At 37.8% G+C, this 7,466-nt stretch overlaps 1 protein-coding gene across 1 annotated transcript in view; it reads right to left on the reverse strand.

Annotated features, from left to right (window-relative positions):
- spsb1 (splA/ryanodine receptor domain and SOCS box containing 1) overlaps nt 1-646 on the reverse strand; it is a 28,183-nt gene extending 27,537 nt beyond the window's left edge. The window contains exon 1 of the mRNA XM_077514951.1: nt 486-646. The gene's annotated coding sequence lies outside the window, so the exon portion shown is untranslated. The remainder of the gene's footprint in view (nt 1-485) is intronic.
- Nucleotides 647-7,466: the final 6,820 nt, after the last annotated feature.

Consider the following 7,466-nt stretch of genomic DNA (forward strand, 5'->3'; position numbering starts at 1 on the left):
TTTTCTAATGTGCTATCTCGAACTCAATATGACGGTGGGCTCGGAATAAGACATATACTACCCCCCCCCCCACCCACCCCACACACACACGCACACCCACACACGCACACCCACACACACACACGCACACACAATCCACACACACATCACAAAACGTATTAGCAAGAGCCAAAAGCTGCTAAAAGAAAACAACTCGTAAAAATGAGGGGCCGCCAACCAGATTCCGGCGTCTCAACTGGACGGAGACACTAGCAGGTGTTTGTGTTTTCGACAATAATGATGAAAAATGGGACTCTAGCATGAGAGAGAACGAGACGCTTGGGCAGCTACCGCACGACTAGTAAAAACGGCTAATTGAAAGGCGTTTTTGTTGTTGTTGTTGTCGTTTTTACACCACTTGCGTTAAGAATCAGCTAAACGGAAGCAACGTCGTGTGCCAGTTTAGCGTTTGGGTGTTGTTGAGATGTATTTCCGTGTCGGCTTACCTTTGCCCATCCGAGTCCGGACGACATGAATTAGGTGAAGTGAGTATGGCTGCTAGCTAACATATCTCGGGTCACGTGGTGAAGTGCTCCCAGCTGCTATGTGTTCGTTAGGACCTCCCCGTCTCCGTCCCAGTCCTCGTCACCACCAAAGGCGCACAACACAACTCGCTCCACCCGTGCAACCTTCTGATGGCCATTCATCCCGCAATTACAACGTTTTGCATGTTTTTTTTTAATGTTTTTAAGACAACCAGATGTTAAGTCATGTCATTGTTTTTAACAGTATTATTTTATTTGTTTATCACATTTATTTTGTATTTGGGAAACCCTATAACAAACAAACGGTATTTATTTATTTATTTATTTATTTATTTATTTATTTATTTATTCATTTATTTATTTATATTTAAAGTGTTTGTATGCGTGCGTGTTTAAATTCTACTTTAAATTTGATTAAGCTAATTTGCAAAATTGCAGATTAATACGGAAGCCAATGTGGAGTAAACAGCCAATGTGGAGTAAACATGCTAAATTGTATAGTGTATAATAAAAAAAAGAGAAACTTTCATTATACAGTAGTGCCTTGAGATGCAGGTTTAATATGTTCATTTACCACACTCGTAACTCAAACACCTGTCTCTCAAATCATCTTTTCGCATTGCAGTGAATGAGAATGTATATGTAATAGGTGTGTTTCATATATTGCATACAGACATTTATACATATTCAAATATACATGTATATTATTTATTCATTATGTATGATGATGTATATTGCTGCTGCTAACTGTGAATTTCTCCACTGTGGGATAAATAAAAGTGTATCTTACCTTAATGCCATTAGTCTGTGCCAGCAGCCCCTACTAAAAAAAAAAAGGGTACAAGCACAAATTTGTTATTTCAATGAAAATAGAAAATGGCACTCCTTAATATTATATTTTGTGAAAACATACAGTAATGACATAATTAAATACAATTAAAATACATTGAATCGTTTTTGTCATAATTCTTCATTTGTGCTGCTCATTTTGGTGTGTGCGCCTTGGCCACCGGGGGGCAGTATTAGACAGACTAGGGGTTGGTAAAAATATCTATTCACAACAATTCTGTATTCCATTCACAATTCAATATCAATTCAGCAACGTCTCAGAATCTGTTCAGCGACATGGCCAGATGGCATCCTTTAGTCCCCACACCCCAACACTTTTTAAGCGTTAGTTCAGTGATCATATCCAACTGCAATGTTTTTTTATATTATCATTATTATCATTATTATTATTATTATTATTATTATTATTATTATTATTATTACTGTGCAATATTTTGTTAGTAGAAATCGACGTTCAGTTCACATGGGCATCAAAATAAATACACATTGTCAACAACTAAAAGCGCTATACAAATATACATCAAAACTTTGAAATCAATTTCAAATTGAATTTCAACCTAAATAATCAAAATTAAATAGAATCATGATGTTCTTAATTAAAAAAAATACCCTTTGACAGATGTATGGCTATATTGTATACTGGAGGTTCAGCTCCACTCTTAGCTTCTCAGTGTGGCAGTCATAGCCTATTAGGCTTTCTATGCAGAGCCTGTGAGTATTGTTATTTGGTCTGTCTACAAGTGTTAAATGACAGTACAATTGATATTCACATCTCCATTGCTGGGTATCAGCACTGCCACATGGATGCTAATTGCTAGCCCGTGCACCCTATATGGAGTTTCCTGTTGTATATATATTGGCATTCAGGTAGAAGAGGACATTTGTTCTCAGTGGATGCCCAGGGCGAGTGCCTGAATTCGATTATATTCAATAGTGAGGTGTTTATTGTTGTATCCCATAGAAATTGCAAACAATAATAGGAACACCTCACTGGAAAAGGAAACAATTGCCCCAATTTACCATGCGAAAGGGTGTTTTCAGAGGCTGGAGAGAGGTTGTGTAAAATAAATAAATAAAATAAAGGGGATCACTTAAAACCAAAATCAGTGAGGAAACCATTATGCAAATGAATAAATTCTCCACCATTTTGTTGTATTGTCCTAGTGTTGTGGTTCAAGTTAAACAAGAATATTAAGCCCGCTTCCTGTCTCAACATACACTTTTACTGTCCTCCACCTGCTAACAACCGTGCTATTTTCCCAAAAGTGACAGAAAAACATTATGCAACCTGCTATATTATATGACACTAACATTAGTGAAAAAAAATACACACACTGAATAAATATAGTATTAGACCTGTACACTTCATCTAAAGACATTTGGTCATACGTTTTATTTACTTATTTATTTATTATAATTCCTAGTCATTCCCAAGAGTCAAAACAGACTTTTTTTTTTTTTATCTATGCAGCAGCATCACACATTATGTAGTTATGATACATCTATCTGTGATTATTGAGAATTCAACCATTTCTCAAGTGGTGAAATCATCATGAAGCTTCACCTCACCATATAGGAAACATTACGAGATAGGTAGGACATTGCATGACTTTTTCTTTTTTTTTTTGTTAAGAGTGAAGCATTACGTTTTGTTTCGTCTGTAGTATGATACATATAAATCTGGTAATTTGGTAGAATTATGTCTGTCAAAGCAGTTTTATTTATTTCTTATTTCAAGGAGGTCATACCTACAGAACTTCAGTTGGCTTTTTTTGTGTGTATGAATTATGTCCACTTTTACACCGAAACGCTGCTGCTCATGGTGATTGTTCACCATTAAACCCAGGTAATTTCATGCAATGCAGTTAAGCAAACAGAGAATACCAGCAAGATGAGCAGAGACAGAAAGCTATTAGAAATCATATACAGGAGTGACACAGCCTGATTGTGTGCGTGTAAACTGAGTAAATTCAGGCGCTTTATTCTCTTTTTAATTTCAAACAAAATTCAAATTGTACCGAGGGCTTCCTAAATAACAAGAAATGCAATTATTAGCAAATGTAAAATGATCTCATTGGCTTCTCAAATGACTCTTCACTGGGTCCATCTCCTGATGAAAAAGCCAATGTTTCAGCGCAGCAATGTGCTGAGCTAAGTGATAATCTCAGGGCTCTCCTACAGTGGAGGAGGGTAAAGCAGATATGCTCACTGCCTCCACTTCAGACATCGATTAAGCGCTCCTTCCTGGCTGGGAAAAGTGCATGCAGCGACTGTGAATGATAGCATGCAGCGTCAGTCGCTTGGCTCTTCAGCGATGCATTGCTGTCTTTACCAAATTGCTGCAGTCTTGGACAATATACAGAGGACCTTGCTTCAAAGGGACATATGGAAAATGCACAGTTTAATATACAAATAGTTGTGTCTCTGGATTGCCTGCCCACCATTAAGGTGTTAAATCATCATACAATCATCATGTCTATGTGTACGGCTTAAAAAGCGTAACATAATTCTTGATCCTTGTGGTAATTGGACAAAATAACTTGACATGTTGCTATAAGAAATTGTAACATCACAATACAAAATGTATTATGTCCTCAACATTTCATTCATACAACATTCATGGATTGCTTCATATCCTTCAACAAAACTTCTTGTTTAGTCTGAAGATTTGCATTGATTTATGGCCTACATTCAGTGCTGCCATCTGTTACCGTTATAACCAGGTACGGCGCGTGGGGACAAGGATAGACTGTTGGCATCTGCCATGGGCTCATACTGTATGTCTAAATCTAGAGTAATGTACTGTATCGGTGAAAGATTTCAGCACAGGCAGTAATATGAGAAATTTGCAAGGTACATAACGCAGAGATTTACTTTTATGGAGGAAATTAAAGGGGAAGTTAAAAAAAAAATAATAATAATCTTGACAATATGTTCTATGCAGCCCCACTAGTCTAAATATGGTATTCTGGTTAATATTGTGTTAGTGGTATGTGAGTTAATTCCATCCATCAGGTCATTTTGCCACTTGTTGTCGAGTGAAAATGAAATCACAGGTCTCACGTAACAATCAATCACAGCTGAGTTAAAGATAACAGGTGAGCTGTGATTGGTCGTTGCCTGAGCCATGAGCAACTGTGATGCCACTTTCAGTTGACAACAAGTAGCAAAATGGCCGGCCCCTGAGATAGAAAATGGCTGGATTTTGCTTCATAACTCATATTCCACAAATGTAATATTAATCCGAATGTCATATTAAGACTGAGGTCACATATTATTGTCAAGAAATGTTTAAGGTTGACTTCCACTTTAAGGCACATTTTTTTACATTAGAAAAGGGCAGACTACAAAACAAAAAGGTGGGGAAAAAAGTGGTCACACAGGTTAATAATTAATTTACCTTCTGCCATTTAGCGGAAGAGCATCTAATTGTTCTGCCTGCCGCTGTTTGTCACTGGCATAGATAGATGAACATGGATACATTCCTCAAATAATTCTACGATAACTTAAGTGTAATTGGGCGACCCTGGAGAGGATAAGCAGTTCAGAGACTGAATGAATGAATTGATAATTTCCCACGACACATTAAGTGGTTAGGAATCATTGTTGTAACTCAATAAAAGATCTAAAACATATTGTAGTTTGTTCATGCCATTACTGAGAATGCTGCTGGTGGAATGAAAGAGTTGCTGTTGGAAGCATTTTCTCTGCAGGTGTGCAGAGGACTCTGCAGACTCATGCAGTAAAGCAGCACTGCATGCTGACATGCATGCAAGCTATTTTCTCATAGGAGTGCAATACAGCTGTTTTTGCTAACCTACTGACAGCAACTGATCCGAAAAGTGGCAAGTAGCTCGGGGTTGATCCCAAATATGAATGGGTGAGATTCACCATGGTGATTCAGCAATCTGCACTGTATAAGGTCACTAAATAGTGATGCGAGTAAAACAGTAAGTGCATGCCACAGTGAAGAAGAATATTGCAAAATAAATAAATAGATATATAAACAAGAGAGAAAAACTCCACACACTAAGCGGGTTCAAGACTGGCTCGAGGCTGCTCAAAGTCATGTCCTCCTGCAGTGAGAAGAACAAAGTGCTGCACTGCTGCAGCAAAAGCTGATAGCTCATACACAGATAGCTCATACACACCGTTCGCAGACTTCGCTGAAACCAAACGTTTGTACTCTAGTCAGTGCGTTCACGCTAGCCAGCTGGAGTCAAACAGTCTTGGGTGAAAATGAAAAAAGATGAATGCAGAATAAGGACAGTGGAGCCTTCATAGTCAAACACCTTTGACTACCCGTTTGTTCCAAAGCTGGGGCAAAGAACACTGCAGTCACAAGAGATAAATGACAATAAAAGTAAGCTAAAGTTAGCATGGGTTTTAAGGTACTACATACAATATGCTGTTTTTTTTAAATTATTATTATTATTATTTTTTAAGTGAACCACAAAAATATGCCGTGATTGTCGAAAAAGAAGCGGACTGCCACAAAGAGAGGAAACAGGCAACAATAAATAAAAGGGACACGATGTGGATATAAGCTGTTGGCAATGATTGGTTGTCCCACAAACACACTGCACCCATGCATTTCGGCAAAAGATGCTCTCCACGCTTTGCTTTCTAGCACACAGGTGAATATGAAATTTTAAATGTAGTTATTTCATTAAATTCAGTTGTCATAGGCTCCAACACATCCACGAGCCGAGTGAGAATAAGCAGCAACTCTTTGTCCCTTGAAGGGTAATTAATGCTGCAAGCATGAGCACATAGAGGACAAAGCACACAAGAACAAAATAACGTATAAGACTCAATAAAAACAAAAAAAGTAAAACTTACTTTTACACGATTGCTAATACATGTTCTTCTAATCTAGTGTGTCACCTGGGTCAAGATGAGACGGGAGTTTAATGTTGATCGACAGCTATCCATCTAAGAAGATGGAAGTCCAGTTGTTACAAAAAGTGCAACACGTAGATAAGCAATGGTAGCTAAGAACAAGAGCAACCTAAAAGCTAGTTGCCATTAAGTGCAAAGTTGCTCTTGGAATGAATTAAAGTTAGATCGAAAATCTCAAACTCATTTTGGAGGGGATTATTTCTATTCAAAATAGCATTAGACTCAGCTCAGGACCTGTCTATTATCTGAGCCTGACTTGTTGACATTTTCTAGCAATTTTGACAAAAATTCAGAGGTGATTCTACTTGTTAATGTCCCTCAACACTACTCGAAAGTTTAGTCAGGTTCGGCCACGTCGCATTGCTGGCGCTAGGTTAATAAGTTGGCTATACTGTATGTGATTGACTGGCGAATCCAAAGTCAGCTGGGATCACTGATCTGAATACAGTATATGACTGGATAGCCGATAGCCCATACACGCCTGTGCAAGCCGTTGAAGTCACAGGTCGGCCATCTTGCTCCTCCCATCACGCAAGCAGACTAAACTATACAGTATACGTATAGATGAGACATATATAGCTCGTAGGCAGTTAGTATAAGGTCGGGGGTGGGGTGACGGAGTTGTGGGGTGGTTACTATTTTTTAACAAGTAAAAAAAAAAAAAAAAAGTGCTGCTTTGAAGACCCCCTTTGTCTTTTATCGCCCAGTTCCTTAGACCTCAATATTACATTTGGCAGAGGCATATTTTGTTGAATTAGTTAGAACTCTTTACTTTAAAAAAATATACAAGTTTCCTCCTATAAACATTAACCATATAATTTATACATGTATTTAAGGCAAGTTGTAAAGCTCTTGTTTATGTTTAACAAATTGAAAACATGATAAATCATACTGTTCTACTAAGTACTGTCTCAAATCTTCAATTACAATACTGTAAATGTATAGGATCGTATGCGGAGAAAAGTTTCTTGGGAGGAGCAATATGGTGGCCTCGCGACTTCAAGAGTCTTGGCCTATCGGCTATCCAGTCATATATTCAGATCAGTGGCTGGGATAGGCTCCAGCTAACCTGTAAAGTAGTAACTTATAAAGTTATAAAATTGTTGGATGAAAGGTTTGATTGTCACAATGCTGTCCGAAAGGAAAAATGAACAAACAAACAAACAAACAAACAAACAAACAAACAAAGTA

Source organism: Festucalex cinctus, chromosome 2, assembly GCF_051991245.1.
Source record: "Festucalex cinctus isolate MCC-2025b chromosome 2, RoL_Fcin_1.0, whole genome shotgun sequence".
Lineage (NCBI taxonomy): Eukaryota > Metazoa > Chordata > Actinopteri > Syngnathiformes > Syngnathidae > Festucalex > Festucalex cinctus.